Genomic DNA, 9380 nt, shown 5'->3' on the forward strand with positions numbered 1-9380 from the left:
TTGTTGTCCTCTAAGACCTCTGGTTGCTAGATTGAGGTCCCTGTTGTCTTGCTAGCTGTTAGAAGGCCAGTCTTAATGTTTGCTAAGTAGGCTTTTTTACAGTTCCAATTTCTCAATGGAGAGACCTCAGTCCCTTTTGACTCATCTAATTAGATAAAGATCATGTCAGATAATCTCCCTTTTCATGAAATTGATAAACCTTTTCATTCCTAGATTCTGCCCTCACCGGGGAAAGGATTCTATAGTATGTGGTCACTAGGAGCCAGGAATTTGAGGGATCATCTTAAAATTCGGCCTTGTACAGTATTGTGTATCACATTTTAATGAGTTTGAAGAGTAAAACATGGATGTAATGGGATACCTTGACCCACTAAAATATTTCTTACAGCCTTAAGTCTGTGTGTGTACATATCACAGTTTTTAATATGGAGAATAATGATGTTAGGGAAATAAAGGAGTAAGGAAATTGGATGTCCATCTCCTTCCACTGGGAGTTGGGCTAGGACCAAAATTCTGGTATTAGTCTGATAGATATGGTAGTCACCTTTCTCCATGTAAAAATTATCTCCAGAATTTTATGCTTAAACCCAGAACTTCAGGAAAGGATTTCCTCAGTTTCATGTTAATATAGTTTATAAATTATCTGCAAATACAAATAATTACTACTATAACATGGAGATTCTAGAAATTAAAGAACTAGCAAAGTAGAAATTTTCTCTCCGTAGAGGAAGTATTTATGGTAATAGCTGTATACCATGAGAAGATATAAAAATAAAGTTTGAAGGGTATGTTTTGTGCCTTTTGAGTTTAGAATCTAGTTCTAAATGTCTACTTTTTAAAGAAAAGAAAGAAAATTGGAGGGTCATGTATTTAGCCCTATCTGGCTTCTGCTTGCCTTGGTGGCTCTTTTTTTTGATTACAGTCATGTGCTGCATAATAACATTTTGGTCAGTGAGGGATTATATTTATGATGGTGTTCCCATATGTTCAATTATGATGAGGCTGAAAAAATTCCTGTCATCTAATATTTTTACTACACTTTTTCTATGTTTAGATGTGTTTGGGTACACCAATACCTGCTGTTGTGTAATAAGCAGTACAAGTTTGTACCCTAGTAGCCAGGTGCTGTATTATATAGTATACCCTAAATGTGAAGTAGATTTGTATAAGCACATTTCAAGATATTCACACAGTGATAAAATTGCATAACAACTTATTATGACACTGTCCCTGTCACTAACTGATGCACGACTGTATTTTCCTAATCTGCTCCTTTTAGCAGCTTGGCATTTCAGAATCTCTTCCATCTCAGTGCTTTCCATAATGTGTTTGCTCTGGCTAGAAATTTCGTTTTTATCTGCTCAGATTTCTAGTCATTAACGCCTATGTGTTAAAGAAATTTTGCTTGAACCCTCAGACTATGTAAGAATTTGAACTAAAGTACATATTGTCAGGGTATTTCATAATGCTACTCCAGAGGATTTCTTTGATTGTTAATAATTATGTAATGATTTATATCATATTTGAAAGAAATTGAGCTGAAATAGGAGCACCTGAGGCAGGGCTTTATTGGGGAAAGAGCTGCTGGGCTGTCTCTAACAATGGGGAGAGAGTGAGAAACTAGGTGAGGTTTATAAAGGGTTGTGTGGCTGGAGAGCATCATGGGGGTTGAGGATTGGTTGTATTGCTGGGGCAGGTGACAGAGTTTAAACTTCTTGGCAGATGAGTAGCGGGCTGGGGTGGCTAGTTCAGTTATGCTTTCCCAGAGAGGAAATGACCCAGTTACAAGAAGCGGGCGCCATTTTGAGTAACAGACCTCCCTGCGGCTATTTTGTTTAACAATATTTACCCTGGTTTCTTGTGTCAAAAATCGTATCAAGTTACTGTATAACTAAAAATTTATGTCACACAGTAAGTATAGCTCTCTATCTTGGAGACTTCAGACCAAGTGGTAAGGCTGGTAAGGAGCTTGCCACACAGAGTTATAGCACTATTGATACAACATAAAGGAAAGAATATTTTGACCTTTTTCATGATGGACTGTTATGGATTGTTTTTATTTGTTTGCTTTTTATGGCAAATAGAACTGTTAAGGTGATTTATCTATATTGGCTTAATTATACTAACAAGGATATAGGTATAAAGCTTAAGTTTGATTATGATTAGAAATAGCATTTCAGGAAATCAGATGACTTAATATTTGGTTAATATGGATATGGACAGTTTGCCTTGGAATTTATCTAAGCCATGACCTCCACTTAATTTCTTTAACACTTATATTATCTAGGATAGTATTTAATGGATTCTCAATAAATATTTGTTGAATAAATGAGCATTTTTCTTATTTTCTTATATTTTCTTAGAAAAAATTCATGGAAGAATCTAAACATTTTTCTAATTGGAGAGCAGCTTAGGTGAATGAGGCTTCTTTTGGGGAATTTTGAATATATGAGTTGACTGAACTGGAGGTACCAGAAATTTCTAAGTTCGTAGGATTGACAAATTAAAGGAGGATTATTTGAATTATTACTTCAGTAAAATCAAAGACATGAACACTGCCTTTACAGAATGTTTCTTAAAATCTTTTTAGCACTTGAGCTTTTCATAACATTCTTCAGAATTTCATGAAATCTTTATGTGTATTGTTTAGGGAGAGGCTATTTTGACTAGGACAAGTGTCAAGAAATTACATCCATGTGCATAACCAAGAAAACTCATATTAATAAAAGAGATATCTCTGTAGGAAATATCATAAACAGGCCTATATTTCATTTTAAAAAAAGAAATACTCATAAAATTTTCTAAAGGTAGAAACAAATGGAATCTTTAACTGAAAGCAACTTCATTAATGACTTAATCTTATAGATGAGAAAACTGAGGTCCCAAGTGTTTACATAGTCTAAGATTCAATATCTGGTTAGTGGAAGATTTAGTAGAAAGTCTAAAGTTAGTGAATTAGTGTCCGCTTAAATTATATCTATATGAAAACATGCTGAGCAGTGTTCCTAATTTTGTAAACTTTTTTAGTGAACTGTTTTTAGGCTAAGAACTTTTATTTAGTAACCTATAATATAACTTGTTAACAAAATGGCAGTTACTAACCATAATGAATTTTATATAGATGCACAAAGAGTTCCATGGACAGAAGATGGCACTGTTTGCATGTGTAATACAGTAATACCTTTAAAAAATTTAGGGCATGTGAATGTTCCAGTCAACATAAAACAAAAGAAAAATTAATTTAATGGTTTCTAAGGTGTTTGCATATATGGACTATTTCAGAATGAAGTGTTGAACTATATTACAGAATGTTATCCTTTTAAACTTTAGCATACCTGCACACATACATACACTAAAATATATAAAAGTGAAAGTATTTATTGAAATTTAATTTGCATATTAATTTACTTTTATCTGGAAAAATATTCTAGGTGATTCATAGACCTAAGAGAGTTTTCTATTAAATAGGCAGGAGTTGTTTAAAAATTCTTGTCATATCATTAGAAAATAAATTTTACTTTAATTGTTAATATTATGATTTATGGTATGTCTCATAATTTTAAAAATCTTGGTTTCTTTTCTTTTTTTCTTTTTTTTTGGTACCGGGGATTGAACTCAGGACCTTCTTCTTGCGAGGCAGGTGGTGGAGCCACTGAGCTAAATCCCTGGCTTGCTTTCATTATTTTTGAAGGCACACTTAAAAGTCAGATATTTTATCTTATTTTAATAATTAGGGTTTTTGTTTTCAAGCTCAAATATAACTTCTGAATGGAAAATGCAAATTGTTGATTTATTTCTACCCACCTATATTAGCAATTATGCCAAATTCTTGTTCAAAAGGGCTGATTATGTTTCCACTTTCTGATGCCAATTAGGCATTCTTACAAAGTAATTAAAAAGTCATGTATTTAAAAACTGTTAACAGGTGGTTTCAGAAACAAAGAAATTAGCAGTGTTTTTACCCACTTTCTAAAAATAGCAAACATAGGCCAGGTTTCATGGCACATTCCTGTAATCCTGGAACTCAGGTAGCTGAGACAAGAGCATTGTTGAGTTTGAGACCAACCCTGGACTACATAGTGAGTTCAAGGCCAGCCTGAACTCCATAGCAAGACCTTGTCTCAAAGAAATAAAAGGAAAATAAAAGAAAAAGCCAAACACAATAGCTTTTAATTAGTTTGGGAACTAATGAATTGTTCCTACCTTTTTATTAGTTTTGGAACTAGTCATTTAGAAAATTATAAATAGATTAGAAAAATCTGTTTTACATTTTTCAATTATGCAGATAGAAGTGGGATTTTTTAAATAGTTGACACAAGCATGCCCTGTGAGTAGCATGAATATCTTTTGAAAAACATTTTCTTGCTCATTCATTTTAAAAAGCCACCTTTTCTTTGAAAAACAAAATGATTGTTAATTTTTCTGAAATTCCTGTTAGCACAGTACTGATTGTTACCTGTATAGGAAAAGGTCCTCAAATTCTGGAATGCTTAATCTGATAAAACTTTTTTTTCTTTACAAGTAATTCAGTTTAAACTGGACAAATTATCTGAATAAGTATTTTTCAGAGAAAGAAATACAAATGGCCAACAAATATGTGAAAGGAAGCTCAAAAATTTCGGCCATCAGAGAAATGCAAGTCAAAAGTCTAGTGAGGTGCTGTCTCATGCTAGTTGGAATGGCTGTTATCAAAACCAAATGAATGTTATGTTAGTGAGGATGTAGAGAAAAGGAGTTCATACATTGTTGCTGGGAATGCAAATTATTTTTGCAGTCATAATGGAGAATTCTATGAAAACTCTTTAAAAAACTAAAAATAGTTCTGTCATATGATCCAGGTATTCCACTGCTGGGAATATATCCAAAGGAAATGAAATCAGCATACCAAAGATACCTGCAGGCCCATATTTATTGCAGCACTATTCACAATAATTATGATATAGAATAAACCTTGATGCCCATCAACAGATGAATGGATAACAAATGTGGTAAATATACACAATGTAGTAGTATTTCACCCAAAAGATGAATGAAATCCTGTCATTTGTGACAAAATGGATGGGACTAGGGGACATTCTGTTAAGTAAAATAAATGAATCACATACAAAAAGAAAAATACTGCTATTCTTTCATACATAGAAGCTAAAAAAATGTTGACCAGAAAGTAGAATAATAATTACTAGGTATTGGAGGGTTGGGGAGAGGTGGGAAAGATAATTTGCTTGGATTTAGTCACTGTATGCTATACGTATATATGGAAATACCACACTGAGCTCTTAATAAGTACAATTGATACATTTTAATAAAAAGAATTTTAACAATTTTGTGCACAAGTGTTCTGATCAAAGTATAGAATGATAGTTGAAATCCAGCCTACTCCTTGAGTTTCAACTTTGCTGATCAGTCAAGCAAAAGTAAATGAGACAATACACTAGAATATATCCATGTGACAAATTTGAAAAGTACAGAATGTGATTAAAAATACAGTGAATGTTTAAATTTCTTAAATGTTTGTTTTAGTAAGAGATACATTACTATTGATCTTCCTCAAAACTCACTTCCTTCCTTTGAACACATGTATCCCATCTGTCTTGCCACTTTCTGAAGCAGTTCTGTAAGTCCTTTTTCATGGGTGTTTTCTTTTAGTTGCACCCTCCTGGCTGCCTTGATGTCCTGAATTGATTCAAAGCATTTACTTTTCATGGTCGTGACTTTGGGGAAGAATCAAAAGTCACCTGGTGCTAGATCTGCTGAATAAGGTGAATGAAGACACAAACTAATGTTTTTATGAGCCTGCCTTTCCATTGGATGGCATCTGGCAGCAGCATTCACCTCATGAAAAGACACAAAAACACTTCCAGAACTTCTTCATAAAGAATGCCAGAATGCATCTGTTACACATTCAGGGGATAGACCTCTTTATATTTGATCCTAAATTTCAAGTCTTCTCCAGAGTCCAGGCCTGGCTGCTGAGTTTCTTCATAGGAACCTGTCACTGAGCTCTAGAATCCCACCTCTGGAGACAGATCACATTGTAAACAAAAGCTAGAGGTGCAGGGGACAAAGGAGAAATAAGATGGGGAAGTGGTGTTGGGCCCTAGGCTTGGGCAGGCTTAGACTGTGTCAGGCAGGTCCTATTAGATCAAAGAAGCCATAATCTCACAGCCCTTCCAGTTGTAGGCACAGACTGAGCAATAAACTATCTAACGACTTGGAGTGGGCCAAACAGATTTCTGAAAAGGCACAACTCAGAGCCAGAACAAGGGTCTCTGAAATGTTCCAGAATGTTAGGTTGTCAACTTCAAGATATGCAGGAGTTTCACAATTAGATGCTTTTATTCTCTTTTTATATCAAAATGAGGTACAACTTTCACAGTAAACTTTTAAAATTATATTTTTTGGCAAAGTGCTCATTTTCAACTTTTTGCTAAATATTTTGTAATCTTATTAAGAGTATACCATCAAGATCTAAAGAAAATTGGTCTCAGTGAACAAAACTTATGTGTATGGACATCATTTTAGGCAACTACGATCCTGGAGAATTGTAAACATAATAATCATTGTGACCCTCATAAGTGTAACTAATTTCAGTTGTACTATGAATTCTACTAGGAAACAAGTGGATCTTGGGAATAAAAATAATTTAACAGGTGTCTTAGTTACTTTCCTCTCGTTGCTGACACAAATACTCAACACCCAAAGTTGAAGGGGAAAGAGCTTATGTAGCTCACAGTTTGTAGAGGTTTCAGTCCATAATCGGCTGGCTCCAAGGCAGAGTGGCATGGCAGAGGGGTGTCACGGAGGAGAAACAGTTCATGATGCCAGAAGATAACAAAGCAACAAGGGATCTTAACAGCCTCTTTCTCCTCCTTATATCTTATCCAGACTACCAGGATTAAGGCGGTGCCAAACCAATCAGTGTACTAGTTTAGCAATCACATGCCCTTAATCCCAGCATCACATACTCTAGATTCGGCCACCTATGACCACATGAGTCTTTGTGGGGACATCTAGACCCAAACCGTAACAACAGAGAAGAGATATTTTGACAAATACTTTTAAACTATGGTGTAAATATAAACATGTTTGGTAGCTATTTTGATTTGGCATGAATATGTAATTTTTAAAAATTGTTATTTGTGAACTGCACCTTTGTGCCATGCTTCTTTTTATTTATTTATTTATTTATTTATTTATTTACCATTTTTCTTTTTTTGTAATTTTTTCTTTCTTCTCAAAACTTTTATCTAAAAAAAAAGGAAAGAAACCAAAAATCTACCGGAAACTTCAGGGTTCGAGTGGGGAGAAAGGAGAGGAGGAGCATGGTACAAAGGCTCCGCCCTCTGCAGAGAAGTCCTCGCCCTTGAATGGCCCTGTGGGGACAGCCAGCTGGGGCAGCCCCTCCATGCCCCACGTGTGGCTGGGAGAGGGCACAGTCACTGTGGTCGAGGGGCCGGGAGAGCGCGGGAGGGGCAGGGCCAAGGGGTCACAGGAAGTAGTGGGCCACAGGCTTCTTGGAGGGGATGCCCAGGGTCTCCTGAGGAGCAGCCTCGAAAATGATGAAGTCTTTCTGGAGATGTTCGTCCAGCTCGAAGATGGCTGCCAGGTTCCCGCAGCGGTAGCAGTAGTTGAGTGCGGACCACACAGTGAGCACGGTCTCGTTGAAGTGCCACTTATAGCCTTCCATCACCAGCTGGTGGGCATGGCAAATCATGTCGATGTCGTTGGCGGCATTGAACTGGGCCACCACATCATGCCTAACAGGTAGCCGGCGCCGCGGGGGCTCACGCCCCAGCCCTTCGTCGTCGTGTCTTCAGGGTCAGACCAGAGGAGGTCACACATGGGCCCGTCACGAGGCACCTCTTGCTTTTGGTCAATCGTCCGGATCTGGTCCAGGGTCTGGATGGAGGAGGAGAGGCCCCCGTGCCCACAGAAGATCTTGCCATCAATGATGGCCGAGAGGCTGAGGTAGTCAAAGATCTCCGTGCAGTAGTGCCACACGGTCACCGAGCCATACTTGCGCAGGCATTCGTCATGGAAGCCATAGACTTGGGTGATCTGGCGGCTTTCATGGTTGCCCCGGATCAAGGTGATGCGGTCGGGATAGCGAACCTTCAACGCCAGCAGCCGGAGGAAGGTTTCAAAGCTGTAGAAACCACGGTCTACAAAGTCCCCCATGAAGAGGTAGTTGGTCTCAGGGACGTCGCCACCCACTCTGAACAACTCCTTGAGGTCACAGAACTGCCCGTGGATGTCACCACACACCGTGACTGGTGAGTCCGCCCTCGGCACGTTTCTCTCTTCCACCAAGATCTCTCTGGCCTTAGCACACAGGGCCTTGACTTCGCTTTCCTTGATGAGCTCGCAGCGCCGCAGCTGCTCTATCTGCTGGTCCAGGTCGCTAATCTCCGCCATGGCCCAGCCCCCCGCGTGGGTCAGAGTTGGGGCCGCCGCCCCCTCCGCACCGCACAGGGGTCTCTGCCGCTGCGGCTCTGGCCCGGGCTTTCCGACTCCCCGCAGCCCTCCTTCCTTCCGCTTTGGGCCGCCGCCACCGCCGCTTCTACTTCTTGTGCCATGCTTCTGAATCTGTGGTTTTCAAATTTGGCTGAGCCATGACTAGCAATGGGTGAATATTCAAAGAAAAAAATTCATAGCATTGACACCAGAAAATAACTGAATAGTAATTGATACAAAAAAGAAGCAACTCTTTTTTAATGAACATTCTGAACAAACTAAAAGTATATAATAATACATTTTTAAAAACCGTTTGAAAGCAGACAATGCATCTAAAATAGCAAAAGCAGTATGCAGTGGTGTTGGATGGGTGGCTTAACTGCTGGACCTTTTTTCCTGTCTACAAATTGGAAAGCTTACAGGTATTCCTAAGACTTCCCAGATTTGGCAAGGTATAATTGTAATGACACTTTCTGTTTTAAGGATGTAGAATTTATGTGCTCACCAACCTTTTAATATCATGCCATTATAATATTCTGCTTTTGCAAATTATGTTTGCATGCCATTTATTATATCAGAGAAGCTTTTATGGCACCAGGTAGTGGGGCTTCCCTCAAACCCCCAAATATTTATCAGTGAGGCCTTTGAAATTATTAAAAGCAATCATTCATATTTTGATTTAAGCAATGAAATAGCAGTCCATTAAAGAAAAGAAAATGCCAATAATGATGAGACAAGTGTGTTTGAAACAAGAGGAAGTATTTTGAGGGTGATTAATGACAGTGTATCTTTTACTGTAATAACATTTTTAATTGAAAAATTCACTGTATGTATTTGACTGCCCCTTTTGGTTTATATTGAAAATGTGTCCAGAATTGTTTGATTGGCCTCTAAAAAATAAAGTCTGGACTCTTCATATATTTTTA

At 37.7% G+C, this 9380-nt stretch overlaps 1 pseudogene; it reads right to left on the minus strand.

The window, feature by feature from the left end:
- Positions 1–7084: 7084 nt before the first annotated feature.
- On the minus strand, positions 7085–8739 carry LOC101726558 (serine/threonine-protein phosphatase 4 catalytic subunit pseudogene; annotated as a pseudogene).
- Between the last annotated feature and the right edge of the window lie 641 nt (positions 8740–9380).

The sequence above is a fragment of the Heterocephalus glaber genome, unplaced genomic scaffold, assembly GCF_053883595.1.
Source record: "Heterocephalus glaber isolate CG9 unplaced genomic scaffold, H.glaber_assembly_v1.0 deba00001586, whole genome shotgun sequence".
Taxonomy (NCBI): Eukaryota; Metazoa; Chordata; class Mammalia; order Rodentia; family Bathyergidae; genus Heterocephalus; species Heterocephalus glaber.